A 25,159-nucleotide genomic window follows, 5' to 3' on the forward strand; every position below is an offset into this window, starting at 1 on the left:
ATCTCATCGACAGTGATCAATGCAGTAGTAATTTTCTACACGACTGTAAGCTGATTGCAAGCCTGATCCAGAATTATTTTTCTCGACCCTGCCACATTCAATACTTTCATGAATACGTGAGATAAATTATAAAGTAAATGCTGTTGCGATTCATAAAAGTAAACAGAGCTGGCCGGGCGCGGTGGCTCAAGCCTGTAATCCCAGCACTTTGGGAGGCCGAGACGGGCGGATCACGAGGTCAGGAGATCGAGACCATCCTGGCTAACACGGTGAAACCCCGTCTCTACTAAAAAATACAAAAAACTAGCCGGGCGAGGTGGCGGGCGCCTGTAGTCCCAGCTACTCGGGAGGCTGAGGCAGGAGAATGGCGTGAACCCGGGAGGCGGAGCTTGCAGTGAGCTGAGGTCGGGCCACTGCACTCCAGCCTGGGCGGCAGAGCAAGACTCCGTCTCAAAAAAAAAAAAAAATAGTAAACAGAGCTGAAAAGGTAGTGTTCAGTATTCAGGTATTTCTCAACAGTCACTCAATAAGTATGCATTCAGTATCTATTCAGTGCATATATTGATTGCCTACTAGGTTCCATGCATTGTAGTGGCTTCTCTGGTAGTTTTACAACATAGTTGTGAACAAACCATATTTCTTGCCTTCTGAGGCATTACAATATAGCAGCTAAGTAGACAAAAATCAAAAGATTACAGAGAATTACTTAATTAAAATTGGGATGCGTGCCTGTATTTGAAGAGGACACAAGCAGGGAAGTCTAATTTAACTGAGGTTATATCAGACAGTATATACTGAGTAGTTGAAAGTAATCTGCTACCTTTGTAATATAAAGAACTGGAGTAATAAGCAGCTTGTAATATAATGAAATTGAACACAAGTTGATTCTAAACTGAATTCCAAATCATCACCTTCAGAGGAATTGAAGGGAGATGATGTGGCTTGGCAATATCCCGCAAAACAGTTGTAGAAACAACATCTTTAGTTTAATTAGGAAAGGATTAGAAGGAAAAATGAGAATTGTCTGCAGATATTTGAAGAGCTGTCACATGGAAGAAAGACAACTTATTTTACAATTTTCTGGAGGACAGAACAAAGACTAGTGTGGCGAACCTTTGGAAGGCAGATTTCTGCTCTACGAAAAGAAGGTCTTAACAGCCGGAACTGTCTGAATGTAGAATAGGCTACACTGAGGGAGCCATTGACAGTTTTGAAGCAGAGGAATGACATGCCAACCAGAACTTCAGAGTCAAATGTTAGAGGAGTATTAGTCATAATTTCCATTGTTGGGAGGATGGGCTGCCTGTGCACTCAGGATATTGCCACTTTATGCCCTGGGCTATGGGATTTCTGGATCTCCAACAGGGGGCTTATCTGGCTCTAGGATAAATCTATTGGCTAAAATTGCAATGATTTACTAGAGTGGAAAAAAGAGAAACATTTCCTAACTTTAATGGGGAAACAAGCATCCATTTGTAACATGTCACGTAGAAAACCTACTCAGATGTAGCGGAGGATTGAAATATTTCATTATTGCATTTAGTCATTTGCTTACTCTGCAAAATTTGCAGAGTATGGCATTTCATGGTTTGAAAGATATAAACCTGAATTAGTTGTGGCTCTTGACTGTACCTAGCTTATACTCTAATGGAGAAGATGGATGTAAATGTAAAGCTATAGTCAAGAGAAGGAGACATTTATTATAACAAAAGTGTTAAGAATAATTAGATTATTTAAATATCAAACATTTTGCCAGTGTGGGAAAGTGTTTGCTATTTTCACTGTTTTCAATGATTACCAGTAATTAATTTTTTGGAGGCATGCCAGTCATAATGCGAATATTAGATAGTATAGAAGTAAACCTTATAGAAAGGAAGTTAGTTTAGATTATTAAATAAATTCAACATGCTAAGAAAATTTTGCATTCTAAGAAGTCTTGTCTTTTACTGAATCAAGTCAAAACACTTAGGAATATGCTCACAAAATTTAGCCAGTATCATCTCCAAGTGACATGCTAGCACATTTTTATGCATGCATTTATCTAATACTGCGATACTCACCACACTTTCCGTGAGATAAGTATGGCAATATTAGATGAGTGTATGCAGAAACCATCCATTATTTTTGCCTTTCTCATGTTCTTTATCATTTGTAACTTTATGTAATCTGTACTTAAAGGTACAATTAATAAGTTGCATGATTGCTTTGCCACTTTCTATTTGAAGATTGCAGTTGACTTATCCTCCCTTCCCCCCAGACTCTAAATGTTATAACTCCGTATCTTCTGTTCTCCTTGTAATGTTTCAAGACAGGGCCAGTGAAGGTGGCACCTCCATGTATATGGTTGATTCTGAAAATTGAAGGAGCTAGAGTCTGTAGTAGACATCAAATCAGTCATTACACATGTTAATTTTAATGTGATTTCCAACAAGTATTTACAAGTTATATACTGATCATTTCTTAAAGAAAGTAAGCGATAATTTAAAAATTCAAAATATTTATAGAAAAATAAGAGAGTTTTTGTGAAAATCCCATAGGATTTGGAAAAAAATACAAATCTAGCTTTTAATGTCAATTCTACTGTTTATATGAATCCAGGCAATTTAATTAGGCTATCTGAACCTGTGTTTTCAGCCACCTGTTAGATGGGGATATAAATAGATTTTATGTGGTCAGTAGTATATACGTAAGTGGTTGAGCACAATGTGTGGCATTAAAAAAGCTCTTAATGAATGTAATTGTCATTATAATATTTGGCTAGACAAAAATAGGAAGGTCAAATAAAGTATTTGTTTAAGAAATAAATAATAATCAAAATAAAAAAATGAGATCTGAGTAATATCTCAGGGTATACACATTTTAAAGATAATATATTCAAATAACTTATTGTAACTGTAGTAATGAAACAATATTAGGATTTTTAGTGTGTGAAGGTACATTTTGAGGAACACGCTGGCAGCTGGTATACTCAAATCTATGTGATGCTTCAAGTTATCCCCATGAATGTAAAGCACCGACCAGACCACTGTGAAGGAAATGAGAAATCATCTATCTCTCCTGACCTCGAGGGGCTTAGTTCTGTGGTAAAGATATAGCTTATACAAGTGGTAAAGATATAGCTTAACTGTAAGACAAATAAAAATTACCAGTATTAGTTAAGCAGATTAGGTACTATTTCTTTAAAAGAAAGACACTTTACTTTTAAGGGCAGAGAAAAGAAAGTGTGTGTGTGTGTGCGCGCGCGCGTGTGCATTATTGGGTAAAGTAAAGGTAGTGACTCAGAACCATATTTCTCATATTCCTTTTTACTGTGTATTGAATACCTGGTTTCATTTTGCTTCCCATTAATCTCTGATGTCATAAATGTGGCCAGGGAAATCTCCATGTGTTTCTGTAAGTGAATTTTTAGGGGATAACTATTGTTTCAGAAGTCAGAGGTCCTTTTTAAAGAGACTCATGAGAGCTGGAACATATTTTTTGTGCCTCAGAATGGGAATGGCAAGAATATTCTTACCTCATCCTGTAATCCCATGGCAGCCATGTGCTATATTTACCAGTAGTACTGTGTTTTGGCTTGGCACTATGATGCCCATGGTGATCATGAAAGCAGGCAGAGGAAATGAAGGAAACGCCGCCTGGTTCAATCACACCCTTTTGCAAATTGTTATTCTATCCTTCCTAAATGCTTTTCATGTAGGTGTTTCACTAAAGAAATTACTTCTTTTTTTTTTTTTTTAACTACAGATACTAATTAGAGTGTTTGTATGATGTATTTTAGTTTCTTTTTTTATTTATTTATTTTTTATTTTTTATTTTTTGAGACGGAGTCTCGCTCTGTCGCCCAGGCTGGAGTGCAGTGGCGCGATCTCGGCTCACTGCAAGCTCCGCCTCCCGGGTTCACGCCATTCTCCTGCCTCAGCCTCCCGAGTAGCTGGGACTACAGGCGCCCACAACCGCGCCCGGCTAATTTTTTGTATTTTTAGTAGAGACGGGGTTTCACCGTGGTCTCGATCTCCTGACCTTGTGATCCGCCCGCCTCGGCCTCCCAAAGTGCTGGGATTACAGGCGTGAGCCACCGCGCCCGGCCGATGTATTTTAGTTTCTACATAAGAATATCTGAAGGTAAGGATGCCATGCATTTTTTGGACAAACTCATATATGAAGATACATGTATTTCCTTAGAATTGTCTAATTTTTCAACTGCAGTGTAATTACTCTCTATATTTTAGAGAAATCTTATTATTTCAACACATATGTAGAAATACAATTTTTGTCTAATTTAATATGCTGGCAATCTAACTTAAAATTTTCTAAAAATAAATTTAGTATGAAACTAACCCCTTAACTTGGGAGGAAGGTTGCACACCCAATGCACTAATTTCATAAACTTTATTTGTGTAATTCTTTAAAAACTTTAATCCTTGAGTTTTCTTACTTCCATTAAAAACAGAACAAAGGGATTTGTTTCAGAGAATTCATGCACAATAGCTACCGTTCAGGTCTATGAGAATATGTCAACTGAATTTATAACCTCCTTGCATTTATTGGCAGCTTTACTGTGGCAGACATAAAGAAATTGAATGGAGGTTAAATTAAGTACAGTCAACATGGTAACTATAATAAATTCTGAAAGAAAGACCTTGAAACTTCTCTTAGACACAGAGTGACAGAATTTAATCACTGAAAACTATAAAATATTACAATCTTGGAACTGGAATCGCCTATAACTTTGTGAGATACCATCTCACGCCAGTCAGAACTGCAATTATTAAAAAGTCAAAAAACAATATATGCTAGTGAGACTGTGAAGAAATAGGAATGCTTTTACACTGTTAGTGGGAATGTAAATTAGTTAAACCATTGTGGACGATGGTGTGGCAATTTCTCAAGGATCTAGAACCAGAAGTGCCATTTGACCCAGCAATCCATTACTAGGTATATACCCAAAGGAAGATAAATCATTCTACTATAAAGACACATGCACACGTATGTTTATTGCAGCACTATTTTCAATAGCAAAGACATGGAACCAACCTAAATACCTATCAATGATAGACTGGATAAAGAAAATGTGTACATGTACACCATGAAATACTAGGAAGCCATAAGAAAGAATGAGATCGTGTCCTTTGCAGGGACATGGATGAAGCTGGAAGCCATCATCCTCAGCAAACAATCACAGGAACAGAAAACCAAGCACCACATGTTCTCACTCATAAGTGGGAGTTGAACAATGAGAACACATGGACACAGGGTGGGAAACAGCACACACTGGGGCCTGTTGAGGGGTGGGGGCCAAGGGAAGGGACAGCATTAGGACAAATACCTAACGCATGCAGGGCTTAAAACTAGATGACAGGTTGATAGGTGCAGCAAACCACCATGGTACATGTATACATATGTAACAAACCTGCATGTTCTGCACAGGTATACAGGAACTTATAGTAAAATTTTAAAAAAAGAAAATTCATACCCAGTGCTAGAGCAATCCCTTGATTTGAGATTTTTTTGTTTTCAATGATATGAAGTGTTTTTTTAATCAGGATTGTCAATGATCATTACAATATGGCCAATTTGTTTGTTTTAATTCCAAAAAATTGTTCATGATTTAGAGGATGGCTTCTTTCATCTTGAGCCACTCACCTCTCTCCCTACCTACCTCTATACTTGTGACAATGTAGAAGTATCCATGGGTACCACAGCAGAGCCAGATTGTATAAAAGTTATTGGGGTGTGTGTGTGTGTGTGTGTGTGTGTGTGTGTTTGGGAGTGAGTGTGAGACAGTTCAATACCTTGATAGTAGTAGGTCTACCTAGAATCTCTTTAGAAGCTCCTCAATATTCCTAGACTTGTCATAAGGCCACTGTGTTGTTGGCATATGAAAAAATGCCATATGTTAGACCTGCAGGAATTTCAGAAGACGGTGTGTTCTCCTAAAATGAGAGTGCTATTGAAACCTATCCATTCACCTAACAGTGTATTCAGAAAGGTGTTGTCAGACCTTACTGAGGATGCTAACATTGAGAATTTCTATGCTATACCCTGATCTGTACTGATTCTAGTGCCATTCTTTTTCACTGCAAAGGGCTTATAATTTATACAGTCAGTAAAAAGCAAAAAAGTAATGTCAATGGAAATGCATATCTGAATCATAAATTATGGTTTCAGTTTCTGCTAATAGAGACAAAACAGCTAGTAGGACAGTCTTGAATCTGTGCTTGATTTTGCATTTTTTTGTTTCATCTTTCCTATTGCAAAAAGAGCTTACATGTCCTGATTTATTGTTCCAATTTCCTTTTTAAAGAATAGGAAATAAAAATTCTGAAACATCTCTGTTGTTTTGTGTAGCACATTGAAAGAAAACCTATCAAGGAACAGTGACTTCTTAAAAACCAAGGGAAATAAAGCCAGGCACATGTTTCTCTTTTCCTCTGTCATTGAACCGGTTATTAAATCTCTGCACAATGTGAATGATTTTGAAAGCATTATTTTCTATAATGTAAGTCTGTCAATGTTAAATAGATCATTATTCTATAGTCACAAAATTAGAACAATTGTATTCGGACAGCTTTTGAAAGAAAATTTTGAGGTGATGGACTCCTTTGAGGTTTTTGACTTAGACTTTGACTGAATTAAATAGATTATTCTTAAATTTCTTATTGTTTTCAGTTTGATATAGTGATTATACTTTTATGCATTGATTTTGTTAGTCGCTAGCAATTGTATTCTTATTGAATTCCATTTTACATAACAAGAGGCCTTGCTTTAGAAAACCCAAACATATTCTCCATAAGAGCATCTTAACTTTATTTTCCTTCTCTACCCCAAATAAAATAGTGTGTATTTTAAGGCAGTTTTTTGTTGTCCCTCAGACTTATTTGAGAGTTGATATTTCTGGTAAATTTGAATAATGGAAAAATAGTGCTAGCATAGAATTCCTGAGGATTTGTATTTGTTGTGTTAAGAAAAAGATACAGTTGAGACCCAGGGTAATTATTTTAAAGGACTAATATGGATTAATGAGAAAGATATGCAGAGAAGACATAAGATACACTCAGGAAAAGCTTCAGTGTTTTTCTGTTTGTTTTCTTTTTTCTTTTCTTTCTTTCTTTTTTTTTTTTTTTTTTCTTGAGATGGAGTCTTGCTCTGTCTCTAGGCTAGAGTGCAGTAGCTTTATCTTAGCTCACTGCAAACTCCTCCTCCTGGGTTCACACCATTCTCCTACCTCAGCTTCCTGAGTAGCTGGGACTAAAGGTGCGCTCCACCATGCCCAGCTAGTTTTTTGTATTTTAGTAGAGATGGGGTTTCACCATGTTTGCCAGGATGGTCTCGATCTACTGACCTGGTGATCCACCCACCTCGGCCTCCCAGTAGTTTTAGTTTTTTCTAACTAGGGCCTTAGCCTCAAATTTTTCAGTGAAATTCTTGGCTCTGCTGAAACTGGATCCTACTTAACATATAAAATAACAGCAAATCTAGTGGCCTCCTAGATCTCTTTCTTCTAGGCCTGCACCTAATTTTGAATTTTGATATCACATACTTTCAAAGCCTGGGTAAGCACAAGGAAATGTTGAAGGAAAATTATTTATCTCTAAGGTGTGGTCTAAATTGGCTAAACTATCCTCTAATAGTTTTACTGTTTTCAGCTTCAACTTCACAAGTCCCAATGCATAGGAAACAAATGTAGCAAAGGGGCAAGACCAAGAAAAAACATACTACAGTTTATAATCTCTTTAGTTAACATACCATTGGATTCATTCTCTAGAACCATGGCACAAGAGCAAGTGTATAAGGATACACTTGTTCCATGATTCTAGAGAATGAATCCAATGGTATGTTAACTAAAGAGATTACAGCAAAAGCTTAGACAATTAAAGCAAAAATAAGTAAATGGTACTACATCTATAACCTCTATAAGTGTATTTTCAGTAACATTATTCATAATCACAAAAAGACTGCACAGAACCCAAATATCTTTCAGGGGGTGAATGGGTAAACTGCAAGACATCTGCAAAATGGAATTTCTACTTAGTAATAAAAAGGAACAAATTCCTGATACTCACAGAAAATATAGATAATTCTAAAATGCATTTTGTTAAGTAAAAGTGACACAGGCAAGCTCCAAAACTGGGGCTTGGCCTGGGAGGATTCTTCCCTTTGCACAGGAAAGAATTCAAGAGTGAACCAACAGGATAAAGGGAAAGCAAATCAAGTTTATTAGAGCAACACAGTGTAGGAAAATGGCTATTCCATAGACAGAACAGAGCTACATCATAGGAAGAGTGGCATCCGTGGGTTGCTGGTTAGCTATTATAAAGAATATATATATATGTGTGTGTGTGTGTGTGTGTGTGTGTGTGTGTGTGTGTATATAATCTAATATTATAATCTGCCTGATGAATGTAAACAATTATGTTTAAAATATGATTGTTAAAAATGAAGGTCCAAACGATATGAAATTAAAACTCAAGTTCTGACTTTCTCTAAAATAAATATTACTGAAAAGAGTAGGTGGCAAATAGGTGGTAAATTAACTATTAGTAAAACAAAAATAATAAACAGTTAATAGTGACAACATTGTATTCTACCTTTACTACATATTTTTAGTCTTTAAAAAATGGCTTTTCAAAATACCAAAGTAACAACTACAATTTTCTCTCCCTGAACTGGTTGAAAAAAGTATGGAGAATCAATAGTATGTTCTGTTTTCTTCTAGCATTAGTAAAATAAAGTTTCCCATTCTTAAGGTTTTGAAATTAGTTTTCAATGATAAAATATCAAACTATGTTCAAAAACAGATGTATAAATTGTCAGCTTTTGGCACAGCATGGAGAAACCCACAAGTAAGAACAGCAGCAGGTGGCAAGAAGTGGGAAACTCTATGGTTACAAATGTTAATAATCGGCTAAAAATATAAAACAGGTTGTGCCCTGATGCAGTACTGCTTAGACTAGTCAGGGTATGTTTGGGTTCACATTCTACACATCAACAAAATTGCTTTTAGTAGAGTTACTGATTTTACCAATAACAGTGTGTGGCTGGAAGAGATTGGAACGTATTTTTAGTTTTTTAAAATGCCATCATAAACCTGTGAGATATCATGGGGGACTTCAGAACCTCCCCATTCTGAAACAGGGTGTAATATGGGTTTTCTTCCTGGGTCCATGTAACCACCAAAATCCAAATGCCATTTTGAGATCTTTGCTGTGGAGCAGCCTGTATGGCTCTTCCCCATTCTCCTTAGCAATAGTGTAAACATTAAAAAACTTTGCTGCTTGCCAGAAATACTGTAAGACTTTACATGTTATTTCCTAATCTAAACCACATTTGTTCTCACTGGGAATCTCTTTCCATGAAGCAAGCAGGGATGATCAGGAGTCCCATTTTACTGCTACACACACATACTCTCTCTCTCTGCACGTTGTGTCCTTCAAGCTTATATATAAATTACTTGGGGGTACCTTCACAAAATAGGAGTAAATGAAGAGGCATAGATTACAGGCACATGTGATGGGATGAAGAACTGTCAATTGCCAGAATTCCTCCAGTGATCTGTACCTGGACTAATACAGAAAACTGGTACCAAGGCGAGGGGCTCTAACCCATGGAGACACAAAATTTTCTGTATTAGTCTGTTCTCACATTGCTATAAAGAAATACCTAAAACTGGGTAATTTATGAAGAAAAGTTGCATAATTGGCTCATAGTTCTGCAGGCTGTACAGAAAGCACGATGCTGGCATCTACTTGTCTTCTGGGGAAGACTCAGGAAACTTACAACCATGGCAGAAGGCAAAGGGGAAGCCAGCACTTCACATGGCCAGAGTGGGAGGAAGAGAGAGAAAGGGGAGGTGCTACACACTTTTAAGAAACCAGATCTTATGAGAACTCTTATCTTGAGAACAGTGCTAGGGGGATGGTGTTAAATCATGAGAAACTGCCCCCATGATCTAATAACCTCTCACCAGGTGGAGATTTGGGTAGGATGCAGATCCAAGCCACACCAAATCCCACCATGTGTGGAATTATGCTCTCAGATAAGCCACTTTTTCTGATTCTGTTTCTGATTTTCATGTCTATTGGGTCGGAGTTTTATCTGTTTTGTTCACTGCTATTTCTCTATTGTCTAAAAAGAATGCCTACCATGTATTGCAATAAACACATTTCAGAACGAATTAGTAGAGTAATTAATTAATAGGATTTTTTTCAGTCTTTCATTTAGTAATTATTCATTTGGATACGGTCTGTGTATGCAGACCCAGTGCAAAGTACTGAAGCTGTGTGTGTGAACAAGACAAACATGAATTTTGCCCTGATGGAATGGACTTATAAACTGGAGAGGCCACATGTGAAATAATAAGCTAATAAATGAATGGAAACATAATCAGTTCTATTAAAGCAAAGTACGTATTGTTAAGAGAACATGTAGCAAGGAAAATGAGCTTATTTGGGTTAGGGTATGTGACTTTGAGTGGATTTTTTTTTTTTTTTGGTGAGGAAGGTTTTAACTATGAAACAATATTTATGTGTGATTTAGTTGAAGAGGGAAGAAACAAACATTCAAAGCAAAAAGTTAGGATGTAGAAAATTCTGTCTAATCGTTGCAATTTAGAGAATAGTGCACAAAGACGAAGGTAAAAATGAGGACACTCGTTGCACCTTCAGGAGTCTTAAAACATAATTTCATCAGTTTATACAGCCCTTCATGACTTTCTTTTGGTATTTTGTCTTGTGTTAAAAATTTTAAAGACCTTTCTTCATACACCTTGATATATTATAATTGAAGTAGATACATTTTGATTTTGCTAGTTACTCTTAAGGGCTGAATGTATATTGTTCACCTTTGTGTCCTGCTAGCAAGCAAACTCAAAAATAAATCAAACTCAATAGTTACCTTCTCCATATTTACTTCTAAGCATCTTAGAGAACTCACAGTATATGAAAAAACAAAGAAACAAACAAAAACTTTGAATATTAGTCTCTGGTGGTAAAAGTGGATATGTTGCTTTCTGCTCCCAAAAGTTATGCTGAAAATTTCTCTGAAGTTATATATCTGTATATTTGTAGTGGGTAATCTCCATTTGTGCCTCCAGATTCATCCTGCCCCTCTTACCACTTTACCATGTGCCCCAGGAAGCAATTATCTAAGGACTGCAACAACCCAGTGTTCTCATGAACTCCAGCTACTGTTTAGGTTTGACCAGTGGGAGACACCAGCAGCAGATTTAGATGTAGATAAGAGAGGTTGGGCTATTTTTTCCTCTGGCTCTGTCTGTGCCAGTCTCTTGTTTGGCAGTGGCTGTAATCCTCAGTCTAAGCACATAGATTCTTCCAGATTTCCTCTCGACTAGCTATAATTGTCTCTAGGTTCTTATATCTTGTTCCTTCAGGCCTCAGAATGATAAAGGTTTCTCACCCTTGGTAGTTGTAGGAAGCTTCATCAACTCTTTATTGGTTTCTTTTAGTCCTGGCTACAATCTTGTGAATATTCCCTTATTAAATTTATTTCAAATACTCTGAATTAACCATCTGTATTCTACCAGGACTCTCTTACAATAGGCATTTTTTTTTCTTTTTGAAAATGAGATTAGACATGAAAAATAAGTGAAAAACAAAGTATTACAAAGGAAGTTTCTGAGTAAACAAAGAAGTAGCATGTTATATTGCAAAGAGCAGAGGCTTTGAAATCAGGTGGACCTGTTTCGTTTCAGGCTCTGACACTTCCTAGATGTGGGACTTGACAAAAGTTTCTAAGTCCTTTGTCTCTCAGGATTTTCACACATAAAATGGGGATAACAGATCCTAACAGGACTCTGAAGAGAATAATTTTTTTCCTTATGATGAGTAGACAGAAGATGTTATGGAAATTACTATAACCTACAGGATAAACTTGATAATTTGTAGGCACTAAATACATAATGATTTTTATCACTAGCAATAATGTCCACTAAAATGACTACACTCAGGTAATCACTCAGAAATACTCTTTTGAAGAGGACAGAGCTACAGTGATTTTGACAAGGAAGACAAATTAGAAAATTCTGTGTCCATTTATGCTTTTTTCTTCAATGATAATTATATAAATGAATATGCTTTGACTACAGCCAATAGTATAGAAAAGTGTATTCAGATTTTATAAAATTACATAGCATCCCCAAGACACCATCCACTCTAAGCCCATCAGTTTTAATATAGGTATGAAGAGTTACTAAGCCCCACAGGCAGAAAAATATGCTTGTTATTTAAAAAAATTTTTTTTATGGACATGATGTAAAAATCTGTTAGGTAACAATATCAAGTTATCTTGCTATATTCTAAAGTTATTCTAACAGTTTACTTGGTAGGCTTTATCAAGCACATGTATGTTCATTGCAGCACTATTCACAATTGCAAAGACATAGAATCAACCTAAATGTCCATCAGTGATAGACTGGATAAAGAGAATGTGGTACATATATACACGGAATACCATGCAACTATAAAAAAGAATGAAATCATGTACTTTGCAGAGAAATGGATGGACCTTGACGCCATTATCCTTAGCAAACTAACACAGGAACGGAAAACCAAGTATCGCATGTTCTCACTTATAAGTGGGAGCTAAATGATGAGAATGCATGGACACATAGAGGGGAACACCACACACTGGGGCCTTTCAGAGGGTGGAGGGTCGGAGGAGGGAAAGGATCATGAAAAATAACTAATGCGTACTAGGCTTAATAGCTGGGTGATGAAGTGATCTCTGCAACAAACACCCACAACACAAGTTTACCTATGAAACAAACCTGCACTTGTACCCCTGAACTTAAAAGTTGAAAGGAAAACTATTATTATGTTAAATAACATATGAACTTTTCTTCGTGTTTCCTTAGGTTGAGTTAATTTTCTTGATGAGAAATTTTACCAAGAGGGGACATCTTTTGAAAAATTGTACTTTACACTGAGAACAATCAACCAGTTTTTATTTACTTTTCAATTTTCTCTTTAAAGTTTTCTAAGGATCTGTTTTTCCAGTTAATAACTCCATATCAGCAGAAAGCCCATTGAGTTAAATGAATAGCAACTCTTCCTCCTTGGAGCAATGTCAGTTGTGAATTATATGAATGCCTTTTTTAAAGATATCTGTAATTACATGTCTTGGACCTTCAGTGTATACCCAAGTAAAGCTATTATTTCATGAGATACTTCTAAATATGGGAACATTTATGAATTGTACTTGGAACAGCCGAAAGTCGCATTAAATGTTACTTTAGAGAAATTGGTTCTGCATGTAAGAAAGGACACATTTCCTATGGGTTTACAGGCTATCCTTGAACTTCAGAGCTACACATGCTTACCAAAACTGATCTGTCCTCTGTTTTTAGCTTTAGATGGGTTGTAATCTGATACTAGTCAAGAATACCAGGATAAACCATAGAAGCAAAGAAATGGAACTTTGGAACAGAGAAGGAAATAAGTGAATATGCTGTGGGGGTAATTTTAGTCATGCCAAGCAAAGAACACATACCGCTAGTAATGCCAAGCAAGGATGTGATGGCGTTTGATGAGAAATGTTGAAAAGAAACTGTACTCTGAGAACATTAGGATATCAGATTTTCAGTTTAGACTGTATCAGTTTCTAGCAAAGATAATCCTTATAATAGCTTTGGAAACACTTGATAGTTCAGAAAATGAAAAAGCACTGCATGAAAGATATATGGGCAGGAAAACATGGGGCAGTAGGAGGGCTGTTTGTTTCATCTTTAATGTTATTTTCTCTCTTTCTTTAAGTGTTACATTTGACAACTATTTTCAGCAGCAATGTATGTATGGAGAGTCTTCTCCAGACTTTCTTATGTGCCTAATCCTATGAAGAAAAATATTAAACCCAAGAACTACAAATCAATAGAAACATAGAAGAAGGAATATGTGAAAAGAAGAATCAGTGTTTTTGAAGTCTTCACAGATACTATTACCTGGATTAGGGGTTCCTTGTGGGTGGTTTTATAATACCCTGTATATACCTTTATACTGTTTTTTTTTTAAAAAAACAATTTGTGCATCTACTTCCCCTGTGAATGAGCACTATTTTACAACTGATACTGAGTTAATGCCTGGCATAGGGAAGGAACTCAAGAATTGTTTAGAATTATTGAATAAGTGATTGAATAACTGAATGAATAAAAATTAGTCTTAAAAAATAATTGATACTCATTTTGTGTAACTTGGTTACACACATTAATTCACACCAAATTTCATTATTCATTTCAATTTTTTTAAAAAGATCAACATAAGAAATACAGTTTGGTGATGGTAAGTAGACATTTCCTATTCATATGTGCCAAGCACAACGTGTTCATTTTTTATCAAAATATATTTTACAGTTTGCTAAGATCGTGGATATAGAATTATCATACTCTCTGAGCTTTGCTTTAGCTCCATGGTTTCTATATTCAGAGCTTCCTGCTTAAAATTTGTGTGTTATTTATACCACGGGAAGTCATGGCAATGCACCATCCAGGATAGGGTACATGAGGAACTGTGGAGCATACTGAAAAGGTTATGGGCTTTGGAATCCAATAGCTATAACTTTACAATTCAGTTCTGCCAGTTGCTAGATTTGTGACTGTAAATAAGTAAATTCATTAACCTCTCCTAGTTTCATTTGCCATCTATGATGTGGACATTGTTTAAAAGTGTTTTTTTGATTTTGGCAAATGCAATTATTTAAGAATAGTACATAAGCCATATAAATTTGTGGAAATTAAAGGATAAATAAATGAATTATTTAATTAACCTCCCAAAGAACAACAGAATATTTATCTCCAACTCGGATTGCAGCAACAACTACCTATTTTTTCTCACTTACTACACTGCAAATTTTTTTTTACTCTTATAAATACATTGCAATCTATCCTACATTATGGCTTTTATACATGTTATTATCTTTGACTAAAATCTCCCCCCCCACACAAATACACACACACACACACCTTTCTGTATGTTAGATTTTTTTTTCATCTTTTTCACTTAACATGTCACTACTTCTGAGAAAATTTCTCAAAGTAGGTTCCCTTTATTACTCTCCATTATATAAAACTGCCTGTATTTTCATAGCCTTTCAGACAGTTTATATGTATGCATATATTTATCTGTTTGGTAAATGTCTGACTCTGTTTTTCAGTGGCCTTCAGCCTAGGGCCCAGGACATGCTAAGAGCATTTTACTCTCAGCCCAACATCTTTACCATCAGCTAACACCATTTTCTATCTGCGTACCATCCCTTGTCTCCCCCCCAAAAAAAATCCGTATATTTTTACTTGTCTGTTCTGCTGGAGTAACAGGCTGTTCTTAACCAGGGCTTGGAAATAGAAAGCTGATCACTTAATATTCTACATCAATGTTTCTTAAATAAGAGAAAGTATAAGACCACCTTACGAATGATTAATTGACATAAAAACTTGCTAGGAGAGGTAGCTCCTATGCTGTTTCTTGGACCTACTGTAGAAAACATCAGCCAGTCTTTGACTAAGGGGAACTATATGACTTTTAGTAGTATTTCAGTGAACCTTGGGGAATTCCTCTTCAAAATAATGTTTTCTTTGCTTGTCATAATAGAGTTCCAGAAAGCTAAGAGACTGAGTACTTTTCTTCCAGTCAATTCTTCCTTTCTTCTGTTTCTAGTTCACATTTTCACACCGATAATTAGTATAAAAATAAACAAATAAATATTTCTATAAAGCAGAAAGAGAAAATCCCCACTCCTAGGGTTATCTGATTTTCATCTGTTCAACCATGTCTTATTTCAGTAGACATTATTTCAAACATTCCCGTCACTTCCTTTTCAGGATTCCCATTTGCCTCAAAGGGCATGCACTTCGGTATCTCTGCTTGTGTTTCTTTAAATTTATGCATTTGAAGAGTTCCTTAGAAACTTCAGTTTACTCATAAAGTGACCACAAAATTATATAGCTAAAATAATTGAAACAAACAATATGAGTGAAATATAGTTTTTTCTAATCTTACGGTAAATATAATTACTGAAATTGTATACTATTTCATTTTTATTCCTGCTCACACTTATTTTGACCCTGATTATATTCTGTCTGAAAAGTGAAATTAAGTAACTGCAAAACAAAAGTTTCATTAATTGAATGCATTTGCAGTATCTTTTTCACCTTTCAACTGTTTCATTCAAAATTTGCTTTAATGTAGAGAATCAGCATACAAGGTGGGTGAACAGGGAGGGTGGTGGAAGTGAACGTATCTGCAGTTATGTTCACTCTGTGTTTTATCCTCAATTGCTATGGTCTTTTCTAAGTGTTTTATTTATTTCAGCGTCTGTGAACTTTGGAGTAAATGGATGCTGTTTAAGGAGTTTTCAATTGGTTAATGGATACACAATTTGGTGGCTTTAGAACTAGAAAAAGCTTGGAATATAAATTCCCTCTCTGCCTACTTATCTGTGTGATATGTTACTTTTCCTGTGTAGTCTTTTTCCTGTGTAGTTTCCCCACAACTATTACAAGTTGCAAAATCTGTCTTTTAATATTGATGTAAAATTAAATGAAACACACACGTATTACATATAATACAGAGTATATAAAATACTGTGTTTCTGTGTGTGGTGCGCTCAGTACCTGTAAATCAATAAGAAAATCTAACAATACAGCTATAACATAACTTATTAACTTAGTCACTTAAACATTATAACTAGCTAGGAAATACATGAAAACATGCTCACATGCTGGAAAATTAAATTTAAGATGACGAAGCTTTTGTTGTTGGCTTTTTATTTTGTTTGCAATTAAAACAGTTATAGTATCTGGAGTTGGCCAAGGCATAAGGAAATGGATCCCATCTTGTGCTATTAATGTAAGTGTGAAAAGATAAAACTTTAGGGAGGGCAGTTTGGCATTTCTAGTCCAAATGACAAATATTTATGTACTCCAACTCAGTACTTGTATATTGAAATATTTCCTTTTAGAGAAACACTCAAGATTTGAAGAAAAAAAGCACATGTACAAATGCTCATAAGCAGCATTATTTTAAAGGTAATTATTGAAAAATACCTAAATATCCACTAACAGGCGAATGATCAAATAAACTATGGTTTGCCCATACTTTGTAGTGTTTTGAAAAGTCTGGAATAGTTCTCTCTCCTTGAAATAGTGAAACATGGTGGCGGAAAGGGAGTGAGTTGCCTTGTGCCACCACTGCCACCACACATGCAGTAATAGACTAGAATGATGTCAGAAAACAAAAAATGGTCACCTATCAAGAGTCTGCAGCCCAATATCAAGAAGCTGCTAACATTTTGCAGTGATGGTTGTGAAGATTCCATGAACTCTCAGATGTGGAAACATCTTTAAAAACTGTCAAATACTTTAAACTTTGGAAGATTATTGTGATTTTCATTCTGTCCAGTGGCTACACTCACACTTTAAATACAATCTTTTAACATTCCTTGAAGTAAAGCAGTCTGTGTTTGTGAACTGAAGAAATAATTGAAATGAAATAATGCAGAATGCAGTGCTTTTTGTATGGCCCAAAGGAGCCTTCTGCTGACTTTGCTATAATGTTTTAGCTTGTGAGAGTCTCTGGAACCTTCCCTGCTTCATCAAGGGAGTCACTTCTATGTCATCTTACTAAGGACAAATACCTAAAACAAACATGTTTAGACCCAGTGCCTGTCCATTGCTGCAAGCAGTCCTACACACCTCCAAGCAACAAGTTCAAGATCGTATGAAGTTGGAAATCCAGGATCCTAGAACACCCCATCCACCTGTATTTACAGGAACCTCCCTCCATCTGCACCTTGATGGCAGTGCTAAGGAGAATGATTCTGGTAGCTGTCTGAATCAGCTGAAATACAGCCTATTGGGAACTGCAAAAAGATTGGGAATATGCTGCAGACCCCTCTGGGCCCATTTTAAAGAGACTGCATTTCATCATGCCAAATCATGAGCCAAGTTTCCTGCCAAAATGGAACCTCTTGCTTTTGCTGGTCTGGGAAAATATAAAACATTTCAAAATCAATAGGAAATAGTGGTCAGTATCCATAAAAATCTTCCATATGAAGAAAAACAGATGAGTATAAAACCATTTTTACAACTGAAAATTATACTGCCAAAACCAGTGACTAATCAGTAAACAGCTATTGTGCAACAACTCAAGTTAACTTGAATACAACTAATAATATTTGTATTAGACCATTCTCACACTGCTAATAAAGACATACCCAAGACTTGGTAATCCATGAAGAAAAGAGGTTTAATTGACTCACAGTTCAGCATGGTTGGGGAGGTCTCAGGAAACTTTCAGTAGTAGCAGAAGGGGAAGGAAACACATCCTTCTTCTCATGGCGGCAGCAAGGAGAAATGCAGAGGGAAGCAGTGAGGAAAGCTCCTAATAAAATCATAAGATCTCGTGAGAACTTACTGTCATGAGAACAGCATGGAGGTAACCACCCCCATGATTCTATTACCTCCCACTTGGGTCCCTCCCACCACACACGGGGATTATGTGAACTACAATTCAAGAAGAGATTTAGGTGGGGACACAAACCATATCATAGTGTCAGATATGAAAAAAGTTCCTTGAATCATATGAAAGGTTACAAAAATCAGAAAGTAACTGTTAGGTATTGAACATAATCAACAAAGATTCAACATGTATATGTATATGTGGGTCTGCATTCATAATTGGAGGCCCTGAAGAATATAAACAAAACAATATAACAGAATTAACACTTAACAAGATTAACACTTCCCAAAAATTAAAGAAAAGACAAACCTAGATATTGAAAAGGGCCTAAATTGTTTCTGGGAAAATTGATTTGGTCAGCTCCAAAACATATTATAGTAAAACTATTAAACGCTAAGAAAAAAATCCTCTAAGCTTCTGACAAAAAAGCAGTTGTTTACAAAGGAAAGAAAGTCAGGTTTGCATCAGATTTTTCAACAGCAAAGTACAAAACAAGAAAAAGTAGAGCAATATTTTCAGGAAATTCAAGGAAAGAAGATGGGAGCAAGGATTTTATATCTCATCAAACTGTTCTTCAGGTATTGAGATCATATGAAAATAGTTTTCATCATGTTAGAACTCAGAGGATCCTATAACCTTAAGCCCTTCCTGAGGAGTCAGTTGGGGAAGCAGCTTCATCCAACCAAGAGATAATCAATCTAAGACAAAATCAGATGAAGAAACAAGGCTGGGGCGGGGGAGGGGGGGTAGAGAGAGAGAGAGAGAGAGAGAGAGAGAGTTTGTAAGTCTGGGTTCAATGAAAAGTGAAAAACAACACAGTAATCTGAAACCAGAAAGTTTAATATAATTGTAAAGGAATAATGAGGGATTGGCTAGTAAAAATGAATGAGAACTCTAAAGAATATAGGAACAGCAGACATAAAGAGAAGCCACTACATTAGGACTCAGATAGATTGCCTTAGGAAGAACATCCTCTCCCCCATTATCAGAGCTGAGTCATAGACCTTGCTAGAAGGGCATAGCCATGGCTCATTGGGTCACTGCGAAGTCACTGTAGTGCCACGTTGGTGAAACTTGCTAGAAATGTTTCCTCTCTGGTGCTGGTAAGAGCAATTCATTGAGAGGTATTTTTCTGGAGGAACTCTACTACATAGCTACCACAGGTGGGGGCAGGGGTGCTACTGCTGATGACCACTGATACTACTGGCTGCCACGCACTGCAGGAACCTGTCCAGTAAACGCACTGGAACAAGAAAGCAAACCCCTTTCTTCCTATGCTGTCTTTAGATGAGATCAACGGATATCACTTAAGCTAATACCAAATAGTAGAATTCTAAGTAAGGAAAGGGGAAGATAAGGACATTATGAAATATATTCGTATAAAGATAACCCCTAAAACAAAAATCCAAAATTTCCTAAATTCCAAAAGTACAAAAAAAAAATAAAGAAACATATCATGTAGAGATGAAGTAAATATGAAAAACTCAGGAAATAAAAATGTGACAGATTTGAGACCAAATGTGTAATTTATATTAATAAATGTAAATGGATTTAACCCACCTATTAAAAGAATAAAACATTTAGATTGTATTCAAAGTAAAACCCACTCTGTGCTGTATACAGGAGACATACATAAAAAAGTGAATCAGAAAGAAAGGTTGCAGTTCTGATACTGGACAAGGTAAAATTCAGGCTAAGATTCATTAAACAAGACAAAGAAGCCACCTGATGCTTAAAGATGACAATGCTTAAAATTCACGATGAAAATGTAATAGTTATAAATAAATCAGTATCAATTACAAAGTACCTGTCTTCATAAAATAGAATTATAGGAAATGCAAATAGATAGATACTAACACACTAATAGAAAGTTAACACACTTCTTTCATGGCAAGACAGACCAAGAGGACAAAAAGTAAAAGTATAACCCTCAGCACTTTGGGAGGCCAAAGCGGGGATATCTCTTGAGGCTAGGAGTTTGAGATCGAGAACATCCTGGCCAACATGGCGAAACCCAGACTCTAACAAAAACACACACACACAAAAATAAAAAATTAAAAAAAATTGACCAGGCATGATGATGCTCAACTGTAATCCCAGCTACTTGAGAGGCTGAGGTAGGAGGATCACTTGAATCCAGGAAGCAGAGTTTGCAGTGAGCCAAGATTGCACCACTGCACTCCAGCCCAAGCAACAGAGCGAGGCTCTGTTTAAAAAAAAAAAAAAAGTAAAAATCTTAAAGGCTTTAATGGATAAGGTAGATCATATAAGGTAGATCATATATATGTATGTGTCTACATATGTGTTTTTGTGCATGCATATTAAATCTTATATCCTTGCAAATAATCTTCTACCTTGAAATTTAGAAACCTAAACAACTCTTATTTGAAAAAGGAAAACAAACTGAAATTGTACAATTCTAAACCATAATGATAAAAACATCAAGTACCAGAATTGGGACATACAATTAAAGTGCCTTCAGGAAGATTATTTATAGCTTTAAATACTTGACATCAATAAAAATGGAAGGAAGTACATTAAAAATTCGAATTCCTAACTCAAGAAGTTACCAGAATAATTACAAAACAAATACCAAGAAAAAAGAAAAAAAGAAGTTAATGAAATAGAAGACAGCAAAGCAATAAATAAAGTACTGCTCTTTTGGGGAAAAAAAATAAATGAAACAGATAAACCATTGTTTAGTGTAATATAAAAGGAGTAATCACAGATATACAAAATAAGAAATGACAAAGGAGAAATAACTCTATGCAAATCCATTTGAAAGCTAAAATGGGGAGATACTTTCTGTCCAAATTGACTTCAGTGGCATTATAATGTTTAAACAGATGTGTAGGAAACAAAAATTTTCAAGAAATTGCACCCACAACCATGTGCGGATTTGTTCATAGGGGAAGCTACCAAACTGTAAGGATCAGAGAGTTTCATTGCTAACTGACTTGTAGGTCAGTGATATCCAGAACTCTCTGGCAGTAGAAATATTTGACGTCTGTGATGTTCAGTGTGGTCGTCATCAGTCACATATGGCTATTGAATGAGCACTTGAAATGTGGCTACGATGACTAAGGAACTGAATTTTTAACTTATTTAATTGTAATTTTTAAAGTTATAAGATCTTATGTGACTGATGGTTATTGTACTGGGCAGTATAGTGCTAGCTCCTAAAAACGTAGGAAAATATCTAAATTCTTTTTATGAACCATGTAGAACTTTGAAGCCTAAACCAGATTTGTTTATTTAATTTCAACTTTTATACTGGATAACAGAGGTACATGTGCAAGTTTGTTACGTGGTTATATTGCATGATGCTGAGGTTTGGGGTATGGCCCCCATAACTCAGCTAGTGAGCAGTGCCCAACAGGTAGTTTTTCTTTTCTTTAACTTTTATTTTAGATACAGGGGTACATGTGTAGGTTTGTTACAGAGGTAAACTGGTGTCACATAGGTTTGTTGTACAGATTATTTTGCCACCTAGGTACTAAGCCTACTACCCAATAGTTATTTTTCTGTTTGTCTCCCTCTGCCATCCTCCACCCTCAGGTAGACCTCAACGTCGATTCCCTTCTGTATCCATATGTTCTCATTGTTCAGCTCCCACTTACAAGTGAGAACAAGTGATGTTTGTCTGTTCCTGTGTTAGACTGCTAAAAATGAGGGCCTCCAGCTCCATCCATGTTCCTGAAAAGGACATGATCTTGTTCTTTTTATGGATGTGTAGTATCCCCTAGTGTATATGTACCACATTTTACATTTTATTTATCCAGTCTAGCGTTGATGAACATTTAATTTGTTTCCTTGTCTTTGCTATTGTGAGTAGTGCTGCAAAGAACATTCACATGCATGTGTCTTTATAGTAAAATAATTTATATTCTTTTGGGTATATACCCAGTAATGGCATTGCTTGTCTGAATAATTCTTTTTTTAGCTCTTTGAGGAATCACCAAACTGCTTTTCACAGGGGTTGAACTAATTTACACTCCCACCAACAGTGTAAAAGTGTTCGTTTTTCTCCACAACCTTTCCAGCATCTGTTATTTTTTGACATTTTTAATAATAACTATTCTGACTGATGTAAGATGGTGTCTCCTTGTGGTTTTGATTTGCATTACTCTAATGATCAGTGGTTTTGAGCTTTTTTCCACATAATTGGTGGCCACATGTATATCTTCTTTTGAAGAGTGTCTGTTCATGTCATTTGCCCACTTTTTAATGGGGGTATCTGAATTTTTCTTGTAAAATAGTTTAAGTTCGTTATAAATGCTGGATATTAGATCTCTGTGAGATGCATAGTTTGTAAATATATTCTTCCATTATGTAGGTTGTCTGTTGACTCCCTTGATCATTTCTTTCCCTGCGAAGAAGTTTAATTACATCCCATTTGCCAATTTTTTGCTTTCGGTATGATTGCTTTTGGCATCTTTATCATAAAACTTTGCCAGTTCCAATACCATTATACATAATGGTATTGGCAAGGTTGTCTTCCAGGGTTTTTATACTTTTGAGTTTTATGTTTAAGTTTTTAATCCATCTTGAGTTGATTTTTGTTTATGGTATAAGGAAAGGGTCCAGTTTCAGTTTTCTGCTTATGTCTAGCCAGTTATCGCAGCAACATTTATTGAATAGGGAGTCGTTTCCCCATTGTGTGTTTTTGTCAGCTTTTGAAGATCAGATGGTTGTAGGTTTGTGCCCTAATTTCAGCTTCTCTATGCTGTTCCTTTGGTCCATAAGTCTGTTTTTGTACTGGTACCATGCTATTTTGGTTACTGTAGTCCTGAAGTATAGTTTGAAGTCGGGTATCATGATGCCTCCAGCTTTATTCTTTTTGCTTAGGGTTGCCTTGGCTATTTGGGCTCTTTTTTTGGTTCCGTATGAATTTTAAAATTGTTTTTTCTAATTCTATGAAGAATATCATTGGTAGTTTGATAGAAATAGCACTGAGTCTCTAAATTGCTTTGTGAAGTATGGCCATTTTAATGATAATGATTCTTTCTATCCCTGAGCATGGAATGCTTTTGCATTTGTGTTGTCTCTGATTTTGAACAGTGTTTGGTAATTCTCCATGTAGAGATCTTTCACCTCTCTGATTAGCTGTATTCCTAGGTATTTTTTATGTGGCAATTGTGAAAGGGATTGTGTTCCTTGTCTGGTGTTAGTGTATAGGAATGCTAATGAGTTTTGTATGTTGATTTTGTATCCTGGAGCTTTACTAAAATTGTTTATCAGCTCTAGGGCTGAGACTATGGAGTTTCCTACATATAGAATCATGTCATCAGCAAATAGGGATAATTTGACTTCCTCTTTTCCTGTTTCAATTCCCTTTATTTCTTTCTCTTGCCTGATTTTTTTTGGCCAGGACTTCCAATACTGGGTTGAGTAGGAGTGGTGAGGAGGGCATCCTTGTCTTGTGCTTGTTTTCAAGGGGGAATACTTTCAGCTTTTGCCAATTCAGTATGGTGTTGGCTGTGGGTTTGTCATAGATGGCTATTATTTTGAAGTATATTTCTTCACTGCCTAGTTTATTGAGAGTTTTTAACATGAAGGAATATTGAATTCTCTTGAAAGCCTTTCTGCATCTATTGAGATAATTTTATAAAATGTGATTTTTGTCTTTAGCTCTGTTTATGTGATGAGTCTTATTTATTGATTTGCAAGTTGAACTAACCTTGAATCCCAGGGATAAAGCCTACTTAATCATGGTAGATTAGCTTTCTGATGTGCTGCTGCATTCAGTTTGCATGGATTTTGTTGAGGATTTTTGCATCAATGTTCATCAAGGATATTGGCCTGAAGTTATCTGATCTTTTTTGTTATGCCTCTACCAGATTTTGGTATCAGGATGATGCTGACCTCACAGAATGAGTTGGTGAGGAATCCTTCCTCCTCAATTTTTTGATAGTTTCAGTAGGAATGCTACCAGTTCTTCTTTATCCATCTGGTAGAATGTGGTTGTGAATCCATCTGATTCTGGGTTTTTCTTGGTTGTCAGGTTATTTATTATTGATTCAATTTTGTAGTATTGGTCTGTTCAGGAAATCAGTTGTTCTGTTGATGCACGTCAGTTCAGGGAATCAATTTCTTCTTAATTCAGTCTTGGGAGGGTGTATGTGTCCCCTCTTATTCATCTCTTCTAGGTTTTATAGTTTGTGTGCCTAGAGGTGTTCATTAGTACTCTCTGATGGTTACTTGCATTCCTGTGGAGTCAGTATTTCTGTGCAACATTTCCTTTCTCATTTCTAACTGTGTTTATATGAATCTTGTCTCTTTTCTTCTTTATTATTCTAGTTATTGGCCTATGTAGATCATTAATTTTTTCAAAAAACAAACTCCTGGATTCATTGATCTTTTGAATGGTGTATGTCTTGATCTTCGGTTTACCTCTGATTCTGTTTATTTCTTGTCTGCTAGTTTTGGGGTTGGTTTACTCTTGCTTCTCTAGTTCTTTTAGTTGTGATGTTAGGTTGTTAATTTGGGATCTTTCTAACTTATTGATGTAGGCATTTAGTGCTATAAATTTCCCTTCTAACACTGCCTTAGCTGTTTCCAAGATACTCTGATATGTTGTATCTTTTTTCTCAATACTTTCAAAGAACTTCTTGATATCTGCCTTCACTTACCTAAAAGTCATTCTGGAAAATGGTTGTTTAATTTTCATGTAATTGAATGGTTTTGAGCAATTT

General features: G+C 35.9%; 1 protein-coding gene across 1 annotated transcript in view; it reads left to right on the forward strand.

Annotated features, from left to right (window-relative positions):
• The window catches only part of ANO3 (anoctamin 3), a 323,668-nt gene that overhangs the window by 74,474 nt on the left and 224,035 nt on the right, over positions 1–25,159 (forward strand). The window lies entirely within an intron of this gene.

Source organism: Papio anubis, chromosome 12, assembly GCF_008728515.1.
Source record: "Papio anubis isolate 15944 chromosome 12, Panubis1.0, whole genome shotgun sequence".
NCBI classification, from domain to species: domain Eukaryota; kingdom Metazoa; phylum Chordata; class Mammalia; order Primates; family Cercopithecidae; genus Papio; species Papio anubis.